Below are 24,331 nucleotides of genomic sequence, written 5' to 3'. Positions count from 1 at the left end.
AATGCTAAGGAAAAAAGTGAAAATACAAAGCTCCCTGAAACCATGACCCTTTTTCCTATACCCCATAACCCAAAATTGCACATGTCTGGTGAGAATTTGGTTGAGTGCCATGGGTGCAAAAACCTTTGTGCATTCTTCCTCTAAGCTGCAATTTCTCCTCCAATTAAAAAGTAAAATATTGTTAGACTATTTCATTTCCTGTCACATAAAAAATAATAAATGTTCCAAGGACTGGCAAATTATCTCAGTGCTGCCTCAATATTTACTTGATGAAGTGAACTAATAGAGGGGTTTGCTTATAAGCTTAAAGTTAAAGTATGAATATAATTGCCAGAAAGCATTTTCTGGAGAAGGCACACACTGAGAAAGTGAATCCAACCTAATGTTCAGCTAAAGTGAGCAAAATTTCAGTAGCTTGTTTTCTTTTATAAACTGCTTTAGAATATTTGTAGGGAATGTCTGCAGACAGATTCAAAGGTTTTTTTCTTTCTTCATCTTGAAGGAATTTTTTTTTCTAAATGTAGAAAGTTTCCACTATCATATGTTCGTTTATTTTTCATCCTCCTAAGTAAATTTGATAATGAAATGGAATAGCATTATTAAAACTTCCTTGGCATCTAAACATTGTTTAAGATCTTTTCTTAATTGTAAAAGTATGTGATGACCTCTCCCCAGTCTTTATTCTTTAGAACCTTTTATGTATCATTTGACATCCTAGGTTATAGCCTTTATTTAGGAATTCCCTCTCTTGCCTTGGCTCTCATGATTCTAGTCTCTCTTGGATTTTTGTCTTTATTTTATTTTATTTTTCATTTTTCTGATTTCTCCTTCTGGATATCCTTCACTGATTCATTGTCCTTCTCCAAGGTCCTAAGTATGAGTGTGTCCAAAGTCTCTGCCAATGTTAAAAAAGGCTTGATAACTTCACTGGCCTTATTAAAAATCTTTCTCAGCTTCTCAGTAGATACTTCCAGTTTTAGCTCTGCAAAACTTGGCTTTGAGATGCCAGGATCAAGATCAAACCACGAGGAGAAAAGTGCACTAGTGGCCGTATGTTTAGTAACAATAAAACATTAAAAACAATACAACCAAAACAATAAAAATATCCCCATTTTTTCAAATATCTAATTTTTGTTCTTGTGAATTTGAAACTTCTGCTGAAGGGAATGAAATTCATGCCATATATGGGGAAGAGAACTGAGTTACTCACAAGTATTGGTATAGAATTGAATTAGGAGGGTTTTATATTTATCCCTTGTTTTATTCTTACCAAATTGGCCTATGTATAATGTTAATTTGTGTTTTTGGTAATGCAATGTTAAATATTCAAATGAAATATATTTTCAGGCTATTCATTTTGTCTTTCCTACCCTAACCTTTGCATTAGAGAGATTAGGTTACTTTATATTTTAAGTCTATTTTTGTTTTCCTTCTGCTGATAGTTTTTTCAGCTATTCTGATGACACAAGCAAAATATAAAAAAATATTAACATCTTTGCTGTATGGACAGTTGGAGAGTTAATTTGAAAAGAATTTCTTGATATTTCTTGTGGAACAAAAAGGAGTTTTTAGATAATAGATCTCCCAGTGTCCTAAAAAATGCAAAATAAAACCATCATATTTTGAGCTGTATCTGAATATCATTTAAAACTTGGAATTGAGAAGACTATTGTTAGGATTAGAATTTGAAACAAGTCATTCACCTTTCAGAGACCTGCATATCATAAAGCTGAATATTGCCTAATAGGGAGTATAAGCAAAGAGTCTCAAAAGACATTACTGGAGCTGGAGCACATTGACTACTTATGAACAATTTCTACAGCAGCCAGATTGTCAGAATTGAATGAAAACCTATTGTTTGCCAACTGTGGACCCCATGTTATGCCTCTTACTGCTTCTGCCAGAGACCACTTCAGTGACCACTGAGTTGCATACTACTAACCTTTCATCCAAAAAACCCAAACAAAACCAAACAAAAATTTGTTCCTATCAAATCAAGTAAATAGGTGAGGAGGGAAAGAGCAGGAGGAGAAGGAAAGAGTAGAAAATAGCTGTTCAGTGGAAAAAACAAAGCAAAACATAAGGACTATCAGCTAGAAGTTATAGAAGAATGTCTCCAAAAATTATAACTAACTCATTAAAATTAATCTTGCCAATTGGATTAAAGTTTAGCAAAAGTATAAATATGTGTATTTTGTGTGTGTGTGTATGTGTGCATGAATATGTTGTGTATATTTGTCTGGTTGTGGTTTAATTTGTATGTGGCCTCTGTCCAATTCTTACACATTGACCAGCTTGGAATTATGACCTTGTGGGGAAAATCAAACAGGTCATCAACTTCTGCAGCTGTGAAAAAGTCAACTTTCCTTGTCCTGATGCCTCCTCTATATTACCAGTCCATTCCGGTACATCAAAAAGCAATTAATATTCTGGCTCCAAGGAATTCCATTTTTGGTGTTTCATTCATGGACCCACCTATTCTATTAGTTACATAGGAACTTCATTACCATGCTGTTCCAAAAAAAGTGACTGTTTCATTTCCAATTTGGTTTCCATAAATACTAGAACTGGACAAGAATTTTAGTGATATTTTCAGATGCATTTTTTTTTGCATTGGGCAAAAATGTAGATTGTGAAACTAGGTGTAAAGATTATTTAACTTTTTGAGGAATAGGAAAATAATGTTGAAATAACATAGCCTACTGAGGCTGTTATATCATTTTTCTAAGTAGAACATTGTCTTATAAGAAATTATGTTGCTGTCTTAGGTATTCAATCACTTGTGTGATTGAAAGAAGTATTTGAATTACTGAAACATTTTAGAAAGAAATAAATTTAACTTTCAATTCTTAATCATGGGGAAGTACAAAGAACACAATTTGTAGTTACAAGAATAGAAATTAAGTTCTGACTTAGTTATTGTACCTATTTCTAGTAAGTTTTGTACCTAGGAAAATTCATTGACAGCTCTGTTGAGAGATTATCAGTGGGAAATCAGATGGCCCATTTACTAGAAAGTGTAGCATTTGCCTCCACAGAAAGTAAAGGGAAATGAGAGGATAGAGGAGGTGGTCCATGTCAATAGCACCCTTAAGGATGGTAGTGGATGATGGAGAGCAGAGAAGGGAAGAGTTGAGATGACAGTAACAATGAGAAGGAAGTGATCAGTGCTCCATTTGCCCCACACTTGTTAAATAGCTCTGTCTGCCAAAAAATAATTATATAACAAGTTCTATGAGTTTTATTGTCCTCATTTGTCAAAAAGGGCATGAAATAGTTAATGTACTAATCCTCTATGTAATTTTTTTTTGAGAATAGATGAAAATAATAGTTTCATGGGAATGGAAATTTATTTGTAGGGCTGGTAGTGATCATTTAGTTTGAAACCCCCAAAGAAGGGGTTAAAGAATAATAGATGTGGACACACTTTATAATAATAAAGGGGTATGTCAATGTCAGCTACTCTGGTTTTTTTATACTTCATTCTTTTTATTATTTCCTTTCAAAGGTCCTTTTCATCTAAGCTGTATTGTTTATTCTTATTTTATCAAATTTTATCTTCTGGGCATCTAGGTGGCATAGTAGATAAAGCAGTGGCCTTGGAGTCAGGAGTACCTGGGTTCAAATCCGGTCTCAGACATTTAATAATTACCTAGCTGTGTGGCCTTGGACAAGCCACTTAACCCCATTTGCCTTGCAAAAACCTAAAAAAAAATTTTATCTTCTTTTATCAAATTCCCAAGGATATTATCAAGCTTAATTCCCCCAGTTATATGGAATGTGATAACACATGTTCTAATACCCTATTGGAAAGAAATGTATCTATTCTATGTGGTAGAGAAACAACCTACAACACCTTATCTCAAAAACATATGCAAATGTAATTCCTCAGAGGGGTCCACTTTCTTACTTTTAGATGCTTTCTTTTCAGAGAATGGACTATATTACTGAGCTACACTGGTTTCTGTATTTCATGAATTACAGTAGCTTATTATATCATAAGGGAACTGGGGCAGTGTGAGATGAAAGGGCACTAAGTAAATCAAATGCTATCCATATTAACCATTTTGCATTTTTTCAGCAAGATTACTTGCATTGCTTTCTATCATTTTTCTAGTGCCTCAGGCAACAATGAAAACAGGCTCATTAATTGCTAAGTAATATTTCCACAAGTATGGTCTTGTTCTGTATGCTCATTTGTATATCTATTGTGCATGGTTAGAGCCACTAAACACATACCATAAGACTAGCCATGAAATGAAATACACTTTCCCTTGAAAAGTAGGCAACAGGGTCAAATTTAAATCAGCTGGAGTACCAAGGCATCATTTTATAGTCTTTTCTGGAAAAGGACAATTTTGACTGATTTACACAGAATAGAAAGAACAAAATGACAATGTTTGCTGGGAGGAAGAATCTGACTTTATTTATGAAAATATATTTTCTTTCAAATTAATAACAATGGAAAGAGAGAAGCAAGAACTTAAACAAAGGAAAGGAACTTGAATAAAAATGATACATTATGATTTTCATAAAAGCAACATGGAAGAAGAATAATGTCCTCTATTGCTATTTTGAAATCTAAGGGAAAATGCTTCAGACATCATTCAAAACGTATTTTGTTAAGCTTAAGATTCATGTCTTCAAAATTTTGAAATAAACCTGAATGTATTGGCTTATATTGAAATGTCTACTTTTAAGGGGAAATATAGAAAATTAGGGAAATATGAGGGAAAAGTAAAAAGACTTGGAATTCTGGTAGCTCTTAAAATGTTATGATTATAATTATTGATATTAGCCCCCTCTCCATTCCTTTGCATTTATAGAAAAATTGTCTCTTTGAATTGTACTTTTAAGAAAATCATGAGGTAGGTGAATTTATGTGGGGATATCTGACCTGGAGAATTCTAAGATGTGATTTGGTAAATATCTGCAGTCAGTGAAAGGGTAGCTGCTGAGTGACTTTTCATTATACAGAGAAAAAAGGAAAAGGTCTTAAATTTAATTTATAAACATTTTTGCTTTGTTATGAGGAAGAACTTGAGAGGTGACATGAGAGCGAAGTTTAGATTCAGACATAGAAAGATGAGACTGAAGACTTGATTGTGATAAAAAAAAAAAGGCTATAGAGTTACAGATGAGTTGCAGACCACACTGCTGCTACTAGTATAATAACAATATTATTTTGTTTAGGGTTTTTTTTTTTTTTTTTGCAAGGCAAATAGGGTTAAGTGGCCTGCCCAAGCTAGGAAATTATTAAGTGTCTGAGGCTGGATCTGAACTCAGGTACTCTTGACTCCAGGGCTGGTGCTCTATCCACTGAGCCACCTAGCACCCCTAATAACAATATTGTGGATTGTTATAAATAGGTGGAGGATGAAATAAATAGAACCATGAGAACATAAGATAGCAACACACCGTAAAAATAAAAGGACACAATTTTGAAAACTGAAGAACTAAATCAAAACAATTACCTTTCATGATTCTAGAGTAGTGGTGTCAAACTCAAATAACAATAGATACCTGCCACAAATTGACTTAGAATAAACGTAATTTTTGTATTACTAAATTTTTATTTATTTTGCTTAACAATTCCTAATTTCATTTTAATCTAGTTTAGGATGCCCTTGGGAATTTTTAAGAGAATGTTGAGTTTGATTTTTCTCTTCTGGAGGCCCAATGAAGAAAAAGAGAGTGACAAATTTAGGATTCAGCATGAAATATATGAACATTAAAAAAGTCAGTATGAATACAAATTATACATCTATATGTACATATACATGTCTATGTCATTTATACATGTTGCCAGAATCTATATACATATATATTAGTATGTATTTTCATTTAGAAAATGTTTCATTTGACTGTTATGATTTGTTAAGAAAAATTAATTTTCATTTTCTTTTTTTCTAATGAATTGGGGGGATGGAAGGAGAAAAAAATTATTTCATTAATTTTTTAAAAATAGAGTGGTAGAACTACAGATGTAAAATATTGCAGGGGCTTTCATATGAAGTCATTGAATTAGTATTTTTACTTGACTGAAGGAGTAATATGCAAATGTATGTTTGTAAAATCAAAACACATCAGTGATGCCTTTGTTTTTAAAAAATTACACTAGTAGGTGTGATTTTCAGAGTCCCTTATATCCTAAAGAGATACCACAAAAAAAATAGAATCCACTGGCCATTAGAATTTATTCTTATATGCAACAGTAATGGATAACTAAGAAAGGGCATTGTATTCCTATCTATGGAGAACTTCAAAAAAAATTCCCTATTGTGAATTAGATCAAGCTTTTTGTGAGCTTATGCAAGATTTTATGCTTATACCAATCAATAGAAAGTGAGAAATACCATTGATTATAATTCTGTAATTTAAAACTATTATTGATTGAAATGGTTGTAATTTTTCTGAGAGTTCACTTTGTTATTGTCATTGTTGCTCTCATTATTATTGTTACTATTATTTTGTTCTAACAGCTAAGAAATAATTGAAATTATCTCAAACTTCTCAAGTACTATTCTACGGTATGAATTGAGTCTCATGCCAGGTAACAGAGGAATTAACATTTTGACATATAGTGAAAGAGTTACCTGACATAGTGGGTGACAGTTGCTTACTTGAAAGAAAAAAGTGAGTAGATGCAAAATATATATCACAGATATTATATCACTGAACTATATTTAATTCATTTTTAAGAAAAAAACTTGCCATATATGAAGCAATTACTTTCATAATATACTTGGGGGAGTAAAATGTAGTTACTTTTTAATTTTCATGTGTAATTTCCATTATCTATATTAGTCTGAGGTCTGCTGAAGCCTCCTTGCAGGAACTTTTCACTGTCTAAATAAAAGTGCTTCTATACATATAAAGTTATGGAGGTTGACTTATATCTAGCACTTTATTATTTGCAGTATTTTATGAATATAATTTCATTTTATTCTCCTAGAACTTCATTTTGTAATTTTATTTATTTTATTTTAATTTTTTCCCAGAAATTCTTTGAAGTAGTTGCTGCTTTTAGATCCATTTTGCAGGTTAGTAAACTAAAAAGAGAAAAGATCAAATGATTTTTCCTAGGTCACATGACTAGTAATTATCAGAGGCAGTATTTGAATCCAGGTCTTTATAACTACAAATCTAATCCTCTATTCACCACATCAAGCTATATCTAAGAGGGAAGGAAACATTTATTTCCTTCAAACACACACACACACACACACACACACACACACACACACACACACACACACACAAAGATAAATAGGTAGATGGTAGGTAGATATATATGCAGATAGATTGATAGATAGATAGATAGATAGATACTGCACCCCTCTAAAGAAAAGGTATGGAGTAGCTAAAGGATGCTCTGTCCTTATGCTTGAGACCACAAATGGATTTTGGAAATCCTTATGTGTCTCCCAGGATATTAAGATACAGTAAGTACCCTCTTTTTCCTACCTCTGAAAGAGCATTCATTTATTTTACAAGTATTGAACATTCACTATTTTCTAATTATATCCCCCACCCACAAACTGTATTGGTCTGCCATTGTCAAAGGAACTGCATGCAGACATGGGACTGGAATTTCAATAAATTTAGAGTTTTATTCAATAAATTTAAGGAATTAATTAATTAAATGTTTGTTCAAATATAGTCCAGGAATGATGTTATAAATATCCAAATAGCCCTTGGAAGAAAAAAGATTTCCCACCACTGCCTTAAGAGTAGAAATATAGCAATAAAGAAATGAAACAGTCTCTACTTTCAAGGAGTTTATTAAACAAATTAAGTATAAAGGTGGTAAAAATGAATGTTGCACTGGAACCCAAGGTCACATAACTTGGCAATTATTAAGTGTCTGAGGCTGTATTTGAACTCAGGTACTCCTGACTCCAGGGCCAATGCTCTATCCATTGCACCAATTAGCCGCCCCCTAAAAGATTATTAAGGCAATAGCCTCAATAAATTAATGTTGCAAAAGTGGAACTCATGTTCAAAGATTAAAGGCATTTTAAAAGATTCATTATTGCATGTTGCTCTCTAAAAAGATGAACCAATTCACATATCCATAAACAATGTTGTAGCTGTAGTCATGTGTGTGAATTTCAGTTTCTTTTGCAATATATTTCTCTAGTTATTAGATTTTGAGATTCTCCTTCCCCACTTTTTCATCTCTCTCTCTCTCTCTCTCTCTCTCTCTCTCTCTCTCTCTCTCTCTCTCCTCCTTCTTCTTCTTCTTCTTCTTCTTTTTCTTCTTTCCTTTTCTTCTAGCTTTCCTTCCATCTTTCCTTCCTTCCCTCCCTTCCTCTCTCTCTCTCTCTCTCTCTCTCTCTCTCTCTCTCTCTCTCTCTCTCTCTCTCACCATTCCAATTTTGGACAGTTGCAATTAGAAAGGTTTTCTTTTCAGAGTCTTGGATTTACCTTTTAGACCTGTTTCTGCAAGTGTTTCCTTCCGAGATTTAAGTTAATCCTTCTTTCATATGTCATCCTTTCAGAGATCTAAAAATAACTATTATTCTGCCCCCCTCCACAAAAACTTTTCTTTTCTATGCTAAAAATTACAAGTTCCATCAACTAGCCCTCTTGTTTTCCTGGTCCTTTGTCTTCTTACATTCTCTTCTTATTATATGCAACTAGACAATATCCTTCCTAAAACATGGAAAGAGGAAGCAAACACAGTGTCTCAGACATGATCAAACTAAGGCAGAGTACATGAGAACTGTGATGTGTTTTGTTATTCATATTATTGTAAGAAGATTGTGCTACTATTTCATATTCATCCTGAGCTATCTACCCTTATCTCTACCTTCTATTTTCTAACCATCCCCAGGTTAGAGACTGGTCCAGTCTCTCTTCCATATTTAAAATTCATTGTCACATGTCTTTAAAAAAATTAAATGGTGGCACTAGAAGAACTTAAGAATATTTTCAATCAAGTACTTGAATGCTTAGCTTAGTTGAATCTCTGCCCATATTTTGAAAGGCACGAGACTTCCTACTCTTACATTGTCATTTGACACACTGATATTGCCTCTGGCACAGCTCTGCTACTATGACAAAGAAAGTTCTTTGAATTAGAGAAAGCACTGTCACAATAATTACTCCCTTTTCTTGAAGACAATACTTTTTTACTGATATGTGAGGTAAGCAGAGAGCCAGACTACACTGGGCCAAATGAAGCATACTAACAATAATAATAGAATACTATTGTTGGCAAATTATATTGGCATAGTAATTATGCATATTTAATGCATTATATCTCATTTGATATTTACAGCAGTCCTGTGAGATAATGTGAACAAGTATTATCCCTATTTAACAGATTATCAGAATGAAGTCTAGAAAAAAATGGAAAACAAGGTGGCATTCAAATTCAGATATTCTTACCTAAATTCAGAACACATTCCATGGAAAATACAAAAATAGAGATAAAAACATATTTCTACAGGATACTTACTCTAAGCTCCCAGAAAATCTGTTAATAAAAGCTATCTTGTGCTCTGAATTGACTTTTTTTTAAGTGCACACTTTAATTGCAATGACCTTAGTAGCTTTATCATTATAATGAGGGAATTGGACTACACAATCTTAAAATCATTAAGGTCCCTTCCAGCACTCACATTCTATGAAAACTCTGAATGTGAATTTGTTCAACTACCTTGTTGAGTGCCTCGCTGGTTAACTTATCATTTACTCATAACTAATGCTTGTCTCAAACGAACATTGAGGAGGCAGGAGAGAAATACTGACAAGTTCTCCTCATTTTACCAATTGCTAGAGTTTAAATATCCTCTTAGTCCCTGGTTTACCCCCATTTCATGTGGTGTTCTGCAATTAGCAAATCAAACAGATTCTTCCCAGCTAGTGGACCTCACCTAGTAAAGTTTATTTCCTCAGGCTAATACTTCTCAAGCTTTGATGCAATCACCAGTTTAAGGTTAAACACAATGCTCCAGGAAGTGCCAAGCAGGAGGAACAGATAAGATCCAGGGACCAGACCCAGAAAATTAGGCCAAGGGTGAACCTGGGCAAGAGGGCAATTAGGCCATTCCCAGACAAGCAAGGACCTCTCTGTGACCCTCAACAGTCTCTTACACTACCTAATCATAGATTCATATACAGCATAAATTAGTTTTAAAAATGAATGTGCTTTTTAAATATCACTTTATCCCAAAAATGCATGTCTCTTGAACATAACTTTCAGTACAACAAAGCAAGGTCAACTATGTGCTTGAAAAACTGTGACAAAATGATTGAAGAAGTAGGGTTTTTTAACCTTTCCTCATTTTGTGATTGGTTTTTGCTGAGATCAATGAATTCAAAATCATTATGCATCAGATTGTAGTTGAAGAAAACAGGTTTTAATGTTTGGGAGTTTTATCAACCTCATTCCTCTGGCAAAATAGAAATTGGAGATAATAAGTGTTCTAGATATCTGCACACTAAATGTCAGAATATCACCTCCACAAACCAGCATCTAAATATATACATCAAATTGCTGAATATTTACAAAGATCAGAGGCTGGTACTGAGGATGCTAATAAATTGGCTGCAAGTTTCTCCAAATGAAGTTGACTGTCATCACTGAGTGCTGTCATCACATTGATAGGCATCAATGTGAAATGACTGCAGTGTAAGGAAGCACTATGGCTTTTAGTAATGATATAGCAGTATTTGTTTCTTGCTGCTTTGGAGTAGATGTTCTTTCTTATCCAAATACTTCAGTGAATGCTTACCTCCCACACACCAACCTTAACAGAGCTGGCACTCTCTGGAGACTGCTGAAATTCAGAACAAATTTCTTCTAAAGGGGGAAAAAGTTTAAAAATAAACAACTTTTCTCAGGCATGTTAAGCATAGCTTTTCCCTAGGAATCACTTTGTTTTGATATTTTCTGCTTCTCTGTTAAAATTGAAAACCTGAATGCTTCATTGCCTAAGAAACTGAGTAAACTTACTTTCTGAAATGTACCTTTTAATGTCTTTTATGATTTTGTTTTTCTTCTCTTATTTGCACTCTCAGTTGTGGATGAATTTCCATGCAATGCATCATTTCTTTAAGAGTTTACACACTAGAAGAAATAAAAATGGAAAATGGTGTCTATTAAGAGAAAACAGCTTTCCTAAGTCCCTAGCAGATGCTGCTGGTGAACAGTTCTCTGTTTGTTCAGCACTGCAGACCCACTTTAACCCTCCATAGCCTTTCCCTGAAGAATGGAATACATTTCTGGTTGTTAAACAAATGAAGGCATTCTTAACTTGACTCCCCCCTCAACTAATGTTTTAGAATAGATTGTGGAGCTTGGGGTTAGTAAATTTAAGTCACACATCATGCCACTTGTCGAAAATGATCTGTGTTATTATTACAGCTCACAAGCAATACTATAATGACTTGATGCTTGATCAACTTTTCGCTAGGTTCACACTTATTTTTTTCTATCCATTCCCCCCCCCCTTTTTTTTATTATTTTGTCACTAAATGCTGTGATTTCTTCTCAAGACCTAATTCCTTCCACTCTCTAAGGACAAAAGCATCAATGATAAATTAATCTAGATAAATTTACTGTTTAATTTAATTTTTCATTTCATCTCTAGATTATTTCTATTTGGAAGGTGGAGGGGAAAGCTTCAGGTGCCTGGCATGCCTTCAGTGCTACATGGAAGAACAGCACTTCTTGTTAAAAAGTGAGAAAGGGCTTAGTCATTAATGTTTGCAGATGGATCATCAAGAAAAGAGGCTTATAAAATAGAAAGATTGGAAAATTGGCAGGGGCTGAGGGGACATATCAGATGTATATTTTGTCTTCACTCATTGAGAAAAAATAAATGTGAGACAAAGTTGACTTGGTCCAGAACAGAGTATTTATCTTTACTAGTGAGGAGCTCAAGCCAAATGGGCTTTGGGGCAAGAGTTACACACAAAGTAAGCATAGAACAATTGTTTGATGGGAGAATTAAGGGATAAATGTTGAAAGCTATCTTGAGAAGTGAACTCCATTCTTAATATAGCTAACATTTATATAATATTTATGTTTTAGGCACTGTGCTTTTACAATAAGCATCTTATTTGATCCTCATGATACCTCAAGGTACTCTTATTATTCCTACTTTATAAATGAGGACATTGATACAGAGTTTAAGTGACTTGCCAAGGTCACACAACTAGGAGATATCTGAGGTTGCATTTGAACTCAGATCAAGCACTCTATCTACTCTATCCATTGTGCCATCTAGCTCCCCTTAAATATTCTTATTCTTCTCATTTCATCATTCACTCTGTCTCCCACATTCAAAACCTTGACATTATCAATGATTCTTTTTAACATCAGACTTAGAGATAGGAAAATCTGTATGACAATTCAACCATAAGCATTTATTAGCTGTAGGACTCTAAGCAAGTTGTTTAACTCCTAAATTCCTCAGTTCTTCACAGTTCCTCATCTTTAGAAAAATAAAAACAAAAAAAATGGGGGGTAGTGGGGCAGAACACTGGAGAAAGGAATGGTGAACACTCAAGCACTTTTGCCAAGAACAAAACTATGGTCCATGATGTCATTTAGAGTCAGACACAACTGAATGATTGCACAGGAAGTTTAGACTTCATTATATTACTACCAGTCTGGATTACTACATTACCTACAACCAGATCTTCTAGCCAACCCCCTGTATTTTTCCCTATTTATATTTAGCTTTCATATTTAAAATTAATTTCCTAATGCTTAGATCTGGTATATTTAATCTCCAGTCCAAAATTTTCAGAACCTCTCTATTGTCTTTAAAATAAATTTCAAATTATTTTTGTTCATTATTCAAGTCAGATGCATATTGGAGCCAGCTCCTTTTGCTTAAGAGAGAAGATTTAAATTTTCATTGTGGGCATTTACATCTTGGAAATAACAAGCACTACAAATTAGGTCTTGGTTTATTGTTTTGTTGATTGTCTAAACTTAAGAAAACGTGGTGGAATCTTAATGATATGGATTAATCTAAAACTTGAATATTGTGTACTTTTTTTTTTTCAGAGCTAGTTGTTAAAAATTTAACAGCATATCCCCGTTAAAGGCCTTCTACAATCTGGGCTCATCATGTTTCTAGCCTTATTTAATTAATATCTTCTAAGTTCCAGCAATCAAAATTACTTACTTTGCTCTGAATCCATCCTTTAGGTTACTCCGTTCATGATTTTCTCATCCTATTCCTTTGCTTAGAGAGTCAGGCCTATAATAATGGTCTATTGAATTATACCTCATTTTATAAAATTCAGCTAGTCATCTCTACCATAAGGCCTCATCCAAGCAACAATGACCTTTCTCTGATTGTATCAGTAATGTATCAATGTATCAATGTATCAATAATAATAAATAACAATGATAATATTGATTAAAAATAAAATAAGTACATTTCTAACTGTAGTTTAATGATATATGCACATATCATTAAATATGTGCACATATAATAATACACTGCATATAACACAAAATAGAATTTCTAAAGGGTGAGATTAAAAATTAGATGAATATTGTTTTTATTTAGTGAATAAATCCTTTTGTTCTCATTAAAATATAATTAATTAGCAATTACTGAGTATTATAATTAAATATGATTTATTATTTTCAAAAAGTCCCTCTAGATAATGATGATAGAGTAAATATGCAAATAATTTTAGGAATAATTTGGTTAATTTGATCAATAGCTAAAAGGCAATTTCAGATAATTTTAATTTTTTATTGATATTTTATTTTTCCAAATACAGTTTATTGAAGTTTCTCAACTTTCTTCCATATGTCTATGTATATTTTTAAATTATAAAATTTCCTTCCACCTTCTCTTCCCATCCCCCTCCCTTCAATGGCAAACAGTCAGGTTAATATTGTATATACACCTTTGTGTTAAACATGTTTACAGATCAGTCATTTTCAATAGGATTAAGGGAAAGAAATACATAAAAGATGCTTTTTAAAAAGTGAAGGATTTTTGTTTTGTTTTGTTTTTCTTTCTGTGGTTGCAGATAGCATTGTCTATAGCCAGTCTAATAAGGCTGTGCTAGCTCTCTGAAGTACTGAGAGGAGCTGCATCCAGGAGGGGTGATCATCTCACAATGCTGTTGTTAATGTGTACATTGTTCTCTTGGTTCTGCTACCTTCACTCAGCATCAGCTTTGGTGATTCATTCCCTGCTTCTCTGGAGTCTGACCATTTATGGTTTCTTAAGAACAATAGTATTTCATAATATTCATATACCATAACTTGTTTAACCATTCACTAGTTGATGGGCATCCCCTCGAATTCCAATTATTTGCCATTACAAAAAGAGTAGCTATGAATATTTTGGAACATGTGGGATTTTCCCCATTTTTTCTTTTTTATGATTTCTTCTGGCTATAGGTCTAGAATTGGAATTGCTGGGTCAAAGAGTATGAACAGTTTTATTGCTCTTTGGGCATAGTTCCATATTGCTCTTCAGAATGGTTGGATCAGTTCACATAGATAATTTTTATTGAAAGTTATATAATACTACCATTAAGTAGCAGGCTATGTCAATCAGTGATCATAGCTTTCTTTTATGAAAATGGTTTCTCCATTTGTAAATATTCATTTTCTATAATCAAAAGAATGATCAAAATGGATTTGTTCCTGACTTCAACTCAGCAGAAAACTTTTCAAAATTCTTCTTTCTGTACATGGGTTTTGCTTAATGAATAGTATCATAGTTTGTCCTATTTTGGATATTTGTCCGTGTTTGAACATTTGAGTTATATTTTTGTATGAGAATGAGGACCTGCAAGAAGGTCAATTTGGCTAGATGGTGTAGGAAAGGAACTAAGTAAAATAAAACTGGAAAGATACTTTGAGGTCAAGTTGTATAGAGTTTTATGTTTTTTTGAGTCAATAACGAATCGCTAAAGTTTATTGAATGGGGTAAGGGAGAATGATTACATGAGTCTGCAGTAGTGAAATCACTTTGGTGGTGTTGTAGAGAATGCAATAGGGAAAGAAAAGAATTGATACAGAAATACCTATTAGGTGGACATTGTAATTTTCTAGGCAAGAAGTAGCCTGAATTAGGAGGGTGGTTTTGTGACTAAAGGGATGAGAACAAACAGGAGAGATATGAAGGTAGTAAGAACAGGATGTGATAACTGAATATGTCAGAAAAGGGAGATATTGGGGACACTGGCACTGTTGAAACTGGTTGATTGTAAGGATAATATGATCTCTTCCTAATGTTAAAATTTTTGCCAAACATATTCATACTAATGAATAGATCACAAGTCAAACACAGGAGGTCTGAGAGGAAAGGTTGTACTAATAATTAGTCCATCATGAAATCAAGTTGTTTCCAAATATCAGTGTGAATGCTCACCCAATGTTGGTGGTACACTGTACCCTCTTGGTACCTTGCTGATAAAGGAGAAAGAGAACTCAAGGGCAACCTGAGACATAGGTTAGGGTTTATTGGGTGACCTCTTTCTGTTGCCAGATGTCACACAATGATACTTGTCCAACATTGAGGCTGTGTTGCCTCACTGATATTGGAGGAAGTGAAACCAATTTAAGACCAAATGACTCCTTCAAGAGGCAGATCATCTCTAATTGTCCTGTTTCCCATTAATCAGGACATGGGGTGGAATAATTCTCATAAAAATAAGTGAGAAGGATGCCTTGCATGAAATATCCCTCACTATAATAAATATAATTGTGCAATTCAGGCCAGTAGTTGGTTGTTGTGGTCCTCTTCAGTACCAAAGTTGGTACCATGATCTCTTCAGAAACAGTAAAATTCAGAAGAGAAGGGAAAACAATGTAATGATATCTATAATGTGGTTAACAACCCTTCTCATCTTGAGACATTTACTGTGTACTTGTCAAAATGAATTTGGGGAGCAAATCTTTTATTTGACAATCATTGTCAATTTACTACTGTCTGAGAAATGACTGACTCAGTCAGAAGCTATATGAAATACAATGATTATATGTGTTTCTGTGTGTGTGTGTATGTGTGTGTGTATGTTTATATGCACAGTATTGGAATGGGGGAACTTAGAAAGAGCAGAAGATGTTTCTAGGACTAAGGATTGACTTAGTCAGCTGTTATGAATGCTGAAGTGGCAATTATGTATTATAACTTCATTGAGAGGTCAACTCTGGCAAAGAAAGGAGAAGATTGGGAGCTAACCTGGAAATAAGAAGGAATGTAATGAGATGTGACCCATCTTATCCTATTATAACACTGAGGGACATACCAAGCCCACTTCAGATATTATGGTTCTGAATTGTTATTTGCAAATTCCAAAAGGTCAGACATTGTGTCTTAACTAACCTTTATATGTCCTCCAGTATTCTACATATAGTAAATGCTTTTTAAAAAGTTTACTGAATTGATTTTAAGTATAGTGATAGTATTATCATAGGACTTCAAGACTCAGCTCAAATTTCATCTTTTCTGATCTATTACATTGCTAGGAAGATCTCTTCTATTAACAATGAGTTTCTTGCTTTTAGAATGCCTTGAAAATAGTAGGAATTTAATAAATATTTGTTTACTGACTTCTGAGGTATTCTGATAATTCTGATAAAGTTCTAATAGAAACTAGCCTCTTTGATAGCTGAGAAAAGCAGACTTTATTTTAAGGGGGTTTATTGAAAAACCTTTTCCCTATTAGGATGACCTCATTATAAGAATATCTGTGCCCATTTGAGATGTGTATTTGACTCAGATTTCTCAATCTTTCTAGAATTAATTCTAAATGTTACTTTAGGTTATAGTCTCTACAAATATAAAAAATATGGATAAATTAAAAAAATTAAATCTCTCAGATGACTAATTTTAAATTGCTTTCCTCTGTTTTGTTAAATTATGAATTTCACATAATTTTGCAATAAATGGTAAAAGTTGTAATTTGAAACCTTTGTTATATAAATATCAAGGAATATCTAAGAATAAATATCTAATAATAAATAATGAACTATCCTTGGATTTGGGAAAACTTGCTAGATGATCGTGTGTATATATATATATATAATATATATATGTATATATATATAAAATATATAGTATATATATATATAAAACCAGAAAAAATAACTATAGAAAAGTAAAATAAAAATAGGTTTCATAATTGATATTATTTTATATAGAAGCATTAGTTATGTTAATGCTAATTCTAATTAGTTATGCTCCAACTTACAACATAGGCAAGGAGTCATACATTCTCATCTATACTCTCCGTTCTTCATTCATAAATATTGAATTAAAACATATGTGTATCGCTGAATAGACAGACAGGTCACTCCTTTGTTTATATGAATTTTATTTTCAGAAAGCTCAACAAAATGGATCAGATTAATAGCCTCTGGTCTCCTCAGTTTCTGCATCTCTCTACAGGCATAAGTTGGGCACCTGGAAACATTATGTCAGATCCATTAGTTCTGTCATATATATCTGGTAGAGGATGGTCCCTGAGGGACATAAGTTAAAACACTAGCATGTTATATTGCTAGGTACCTGGGGAGAAAATATCTAGGCGTCCCTGTGACTGGGGAATGAATTCAAAATGTCCTTTTGTCTACATTAGCTGTAAGCTGAAGCTTTTCCTTTCTAAAGAGAATGATGATACCTTTGATGAGCAATTCTCAAAGTATTTAATGAGTTCAGTGTTTGAAAGGAAAATTTCCTGAATCCCACTTCTTCTTAGATATGGGTTTCATCCACATTATACCAAAACAGAAAGGTAAAAAGTTATAAAACTATGAAAATAAAAAAAAATTATTCAAATTTTCTCATTGCCTTTTCAGATATTTTCACATTGTACTTACAAAGTTTAATTGTATATATACAATATATATATATATATATATATATATGTTCTCTTATTTAACTTTTATTTATCAGATAACAAGCATTTGTTTTCTCTCATTCTCCATTTTCAATTTGGAAGAAAAGAAAAATAAAATTGAAACTTTCATAAGAAATATGTATATTCAGACAAAATATATTCCCATGTTTTCATGTTCATATTTGCAAGTTTTATTCTACATGTTTGATTCATCATCTCACTATATGGATGAGGATAACATATATCAGCAGCATTTTTCCTCTGGAATCATGACTGGCCATTTCATTGATAAGAAATTGTATGTATTTCACAGTTGTTTTTATTTTTTTTTATTTTTTATTTTATTTTATTTTTTTTAGGTTTTTGCAAGGCAAATGGGGTTAAGTGGTTTGCCCAAGGTCACACAGCTAGGTAATTATTAAGTGCCTGAGACCAGATTTGAAGCCAGGTAATCCTGACTCCAGGGCCAGTGCTTTATCCACTGCGCCACCTAGCTGCCCCTGCAGTTGTTTTTATAATGTTACAATTACTATAAATTTTTTTCTTCTGGTTTTATTCACTGTTTCATTTCAAACAAGTCTTCCCAGCTTTCATTGAGCTTATTCTGTACATTTCATATAGGACATGGTTATACTTTTTGAATAATTTCATTTTAAACAATTACAGAAAGTATAAAATATTTAGATATAAGCAAATTGAGGGAATGAGGACAATAAATCGAATAAAACTGAGAGAATATCACTAACTCCACGTTTGTCTTAATTCTGGAGGCAACTCAGCTCCCTATCTATTCAATTATGGGTCTAGTCCAAATTCTAACTTGTGAGAAAATTTTAATCATTTGTGGGAAGTGGGAGAAAATCTTATCACATTGTTTGATCTAGCCCTTCAAGGGCTAGGGAAATTGACTGGGAAAAAGGGCTAGGGAAATTGGGCCACTTCTACCTGAATAAACAACAGATCTTTATCCAAGAACCTAGTTTATGCTGAACAGAATCCAGTCAGATTCAAAGACTGATGCAAGGAGTTTTTTCACAATTGTACATCTTTAAGCAACCTTATTATCTAAAAACTGAGGAGAGTTGAATCAGTCAGGCAATGTGGAGGCAGGAATTCCCAGAAACTCTCTTCCAAAATGCTTAAAATTATGACTCTTACCAAATTCTAGAGTGGCAGAAACCACAGAAAGACCGAGGGAAACAATTTTCCAGCCCATGATAACTTCAAAGATCTTCAGTAAGGTTCTGTTCCACTGGATCTGAAGAGGCTTCAGCACCAAAGCTATGCTGCACAGGGCTTAAAGTTCTCCAGGCTTCCAGGAACTGTCAGCAAGCATCTGGATCCCTGAGGGAATCAGGCTTCATAGCAGTGGGAGCAGTTTCCAGACTTCTGAATTTAGGGATTACCAAGGACAACTTGGAAGGTCAGTGAGAAAACTCTGCCAGAGTGGCCATGGAACCCAATGTAGCTTAGATCTCAGTGTAGAACTGGTCTGAGAAATGGAAACATGACTGTGGACTGCACAGGAGTGGTGGGGGGAGATTGTTGAGATCTCTCTCTCTGGTATCCTTGGAACAGGACTCTGTTGTTTTGTCCATATTCAAACCCTGGTTACTTTCTGAGGAGCCCTATTGCCATAGTGGAACAGGGACCCTTCTCCCATTTCCAGGACAGAGAGGAGTACTTATTGTCATCCACAAACCAGAGCACAGGCTAGTAGAGCAATTAGAGCCTCTCATAAGACATTGAAGGAACTGAAATCTTTGGGGAGAGGATGTCCCCAAAACATTCAAAAACTTGAGAAGCACTTTGAAACCATATCATAGACTGGGAAAATAAATAAACAGAAAAAAATAATCTGACCATAACTAACTACTTTGGTCCCATGGAGGATAAAAACACACTCAGAAAATGACAAAGACAAAGCTTCTGTATCCAAAGCCTCTGAAAAAATAGGAATTGGTCTCAGGCTATGGAAGAGCTAAAATACGATTTTGGAAAGCAAGTAAGGGAGGTAGAGGAAAAATTGGGAAGAGAAATGAGAGTAATGCAGGAAAATCATGAAACCAAGTCAGCAGCTTGGTGAAGGAGATATAAAAAATTGCCAATGAAAACAACAGGTCAATTGAAAAAGCAGTCCAAAATGTCAGTGAGGAGAGGAATGCCTTAAAAGGAAGAATTGGCCAGATGGAAAAAGAGAGGAAAACAACTCCTTCAAATATAGTTTGGCGCTAAGTGAAGCTGATGAATTTATGAGAAATCAAGAAATAATAAAACAAAAAAAAGTGAAAAACTAGAAGGAAAAAGTGAAATATCTCATTGGAAAAATAACTGACCTGGAAAATCGATGCAGGAAGATAATTTTAAAATTATTGGACTACCTGAAACTCAAGAACAGGGAAAAAACCTTGACTTAATTTTAAAGGAATTTCTCCAGGAAAATTGCCCTGATCTCCTAGAAGCAGAAGGTAAAATAGAAATTGAGGGAATCTACCAAACACCTCCTGAAAGATATCTCCCCCCAAAAAACTCCCAGAAATATTATATCTAAATTCTAGAACTTTCACATCCAAGTGAAAATATTAAAAGCAACCAGAAACAATTTAAATTTCATGATGCTCATGTCAGGATTTTCACAGCATCTACATTAAGGGCTGGTAGGGCTTGGAATATAATATTCTGGAAGGCAAAAGAATGAGAATTACAACTGAGAATCAACTACCCAGCAAAACTAAACATGCTTTCTCATGGGAGAAGATGGACATTCAATGAAATGGGGAATTTCAAATTTTCCTGTTGAAATGACCAGAGCTGAACAGAAAGTTTTATTTCCAAGGTCAGAACTCAGATGAGACATAGAAAGGGTGGATGGGGAGGGGAAATTAAAAGGTATTCAATTATGTGGAACTGCTTGTATTCCTGCATGGTAAAATGATACTGATAACTCATATGAACATTTTTATTTATAGAGCAGTTAGAAGGCACATATAAAGACAAGACACAGGAGAGAGCTAATTTTGAGAGAAGCCAGATCTGAATGATTATATATTATGAAGATGGATTCAATTGGTGAAAAAAAAAGGAATGTACTAGGAGAAAGGGAAAGGAGAGATAGAATGAGCTGAGATATTTTGCATAAAAAAGTCATGAAAAACCTTTTGTAATGGAGTGGAGGGTGGGGGAGGTAAGTGGGAATGAGTGAGCCTTCATTCTCATTGGAAATGGCACAGAGAAGAAACAACATACGCACTCAAGAAGGTATTGACTTCTATCTTACTTAGAGGAAAAAGGAGAGAAAGGGGATGGCAGAAAGGGGAAAGGGGGAGGGTAGGGGACTGTAGGTGACAGAGAAGAGAGAGGATTATGGGACAGGGTAATCAGATACAACACACTTTTTTTTGGCAAAGTAATGGGGTTTGGTGGCTTGTCCACAGTCACATGACTGGTTGATTGTTGTATGTCTGAGGTCAGATTTGGCTTCAGATCCTCCTGGTTCCAGGGCCAGTTCTCTATTTGTTGCACCACTTGGCTACCCTACAACATACTTTTGAGGAGGGACAAAGTAAAAGGAGAGAGAATAGAATAAATGGGAGTGGGGAATAATAAATGGAGGGAAATATAGTTAGCAATAGCAACTGTGGGAAAAGACTGAAGCAACTTCTCTGATACATTTATGATAAGGAATGTGATGTATCCAAGAGACAGAACTGATATTATCTGGACACATACTGAAGTACAATTTTTTCCTTTCACTTTATTTTTCACGAGGCTTTTCTATCTTTAAGGGGAAAGGGGGATTATGTTTACTTTTATAACAAGACCTTTTTAGTAATGTGTAAATAAATAAGGAAACATAAAGAAAAGAAATGGTGAATTATAAGTGTCAAAAGTTTATATATTCTCTTAGCGGAGAGTGTGATTTCAGGCATTTTATTAAGTTCATAAGTGTGTAAAGGAAGTTGGGGGATCTTATTGAGAAGTAACTATTGAATGAAAACAATGTATCAGGGATTTTTTGAGAGTCATGATACTAAATTGCAATTTTTTGCAAGAAAAAATATAAGAAAACAACATTTGAATTAAAAAAAAAACTCTGATTAAAGTTGCTTTGAAATAAAAAAATTAAAAACTCACCCCTTACTGATCAACCACTTATTTTCATGCTTCTTTGACTGTTTACAGTTATTTGAAGGTAATGCCTCCTTTTTTGATTTCAAGGAAGTTCACATATTGTCTCTGCCACATTAGAATGTTCCGAAACTTTCATCCAATTTGAAATCAGATTACCTGATGGTGTATTTTTATTATTATTATTATTTAGTTTTAATTAATTGGTCTTATTATATTAATAGCTTTTAGTGTATAAAATTCTTCATTCATCTATACTTAGGGTTCAGACCTAAGATGAGCAGCCCTGACCTCAGTTTGTTGGGCGATTACTGTGAATTGCTTAACTAAAATGTTCATAAGATCGAATATTTCTTTTTCTTGTTCATTTCATTTTTCACCCACCACTGGAGAAAGGGTTCATCTACCACATCTCTCATTTTCCCCATGCTATTATAGAATAAACCAGTCAATTAAAATTCTAGAGATTGTTTTTATTTTCTCTTTCTATAAAGAGAATGTTCCAGAGTGATAGAATTTATATTGGTTGATTTGTAAGTGAAATAACTGTTCTCTGATCTTCAATCTATATTACAAAGATTATTTTTTTCTTTCCCCAAAATCAAAATTAATCTTTTGGACTAAATGAATCCTTTTTAACCTTAGATCAATGAAGTTATAAAGATGTGTAATACTGGTTCATATTTTCTATGAGTTAGAATATTCAATTTTATTTTCATTTATTTACTACTTAGTAATATTACAAAGTGCTACATATACTTTACCGCATTTGACCCTCCAAGCAATCTTTTCAGGCAATTATTAGGAGAGTTTAAGTCATTTGAATGAAGCAGAATTCAAATCTAGGTCTATCCTGACTCTAAGTCTCCTTTCTTTCATATTACACAATAATGTCTCCTTTAGCTTAATTTGCATTGTACAAACTTGAAGCACAGGAAGAACAGGATTTACATTTACATACCCCATGAGCTAAAGTACAAACACAGGATAATAGTGAATGACAAATTTTTGAATTTGCTTGCTTACCCTACATGTACCTCATAATATTGTGACAGTTACAGACTCAAATAGCAAGTTTCAGGGTCAGGACTTGAATCCAAGTCTTTCAGAATCCAAGTCTAGTTCTCTAATAAAATGACTCGGTAGTCTGATTACATGAAACAAATTCGGCAATGACTTCTCTCACTTAAATCTGTTAGAAGACAAGATCTCCCTATGAGTTAATATATAATTTGAAGTTTGTCTATTTCTGTTCTGCAAATGATGTTTTTGTTTGATCAATAATTAAATCAGATCATTGATTTTTTTAATTCTATTTTTTTCTTCTAAATATGTTTTACTGACTAGATGTCTATTTGGGTAATGAGACAGCAAATAGAGATGTTATAGTTTGGTTTGGTTTGTGGTTATACTATTTTTGTACTTAGATATTTGCAGATTAGCACACATATTTCAGGGATTACTGCTGATTTACTGAGGTGTTGAGTGCTTTGGATGTTTGGTTACCTTCTCATGATGCTTTCTCTCTATTGAACCTATCAGCTAACCATAGCATCAAGTATTATGAACTTGGAATGGTGAAATTTCTACAATAGCATTTTATAAAATAACATTTTGAATTTCAACCAGGTGAATTTCAACCATATTTTAAACAGATGTCTTAGCAGAAGGTATCTTTGCTGAAATATGCAAGGATAAACTTACCTGCACAAAATTATGCTAATCAGGAATAAAGGGGCAGTTCTAAAAGCAATAAAAATGTAGGAGTATTTTCAGGGGACATTCAAAGAGAGTTTATTTATCTTGTCAATTTTTTAAAAAAAGAATCTAACCTTTCAGTCATCCAACAGAACCCTATAAAAATGTCAGTATGCATTAACATTCAATTAACATTGTGTTTCATTCATCTTTTGGGTGTGTGCAGTATATGCAGATTCTTGTGATTTTTGGTTAGTATATACTGTCCTTTGGCAATAGGAATCTAGAAAAGGACAAACCTGAAAGCTATCAACCTGTTGTGTGACTACTGTCTTCTAATTCCAACTCCACTTCTTCATCATTCAGCTGGTTTAGAAATGATCACTTAGCAAGATATAAAAAAACCCCCACAGAAATTCTATGTTATCAATAAAGTCCAGCAAAAAGACAGAAAGAGAAATTCCATTCAAAGTAACTGTGGACAGTATAAAATAAGACAAGCCCAGGAACTTCATGAACACAATTACAAAACACATTTCACATGAGTAAATTCAGATCTAAATAATTGAAAAATTTCAATTGCCCAAGTGTATGTCTAATATAGAATTGTAGAGCTAATATAATAAAAATGACAGTTCTACCTTTAATAATCTATTTATTC

At 33.6% G+C, this 24,331-nt stretch overlaps 1 pseudogene; it reads left to right on the top strand.

The window, feature by feature from the left end:
* The first annotated feature begins 876 nt into the window (after nucleotides 1-876).
* Nucleotides 877-24,331, top strand: part of LOC141498803 (ribosome biogenesis protein BRX1 homolog) — a 59,023-nt pseudogene continuing 35,568 nt past the window's right edge.

Source organism: Macrotis lagotis, chromosome X (genome assembly GCF_037893015.1).
Source record: "Macrotis lagotis isolate mMagLag1 chromosome X, bilby.v1.9.chrom.fasta, whole genome shotgun sequence".
In the NCBI taxonomy this organism is placed as follows: domain Eukaryota; kingdom Metazoa; phylum Chordata; class Mammalia; order Peramelemorphia; family Peramelidae; genus Macrotis; species Macrotis lagotis.
This window is presented reverse-complemented; position numbering and strand designations above follow the sequence as displayed.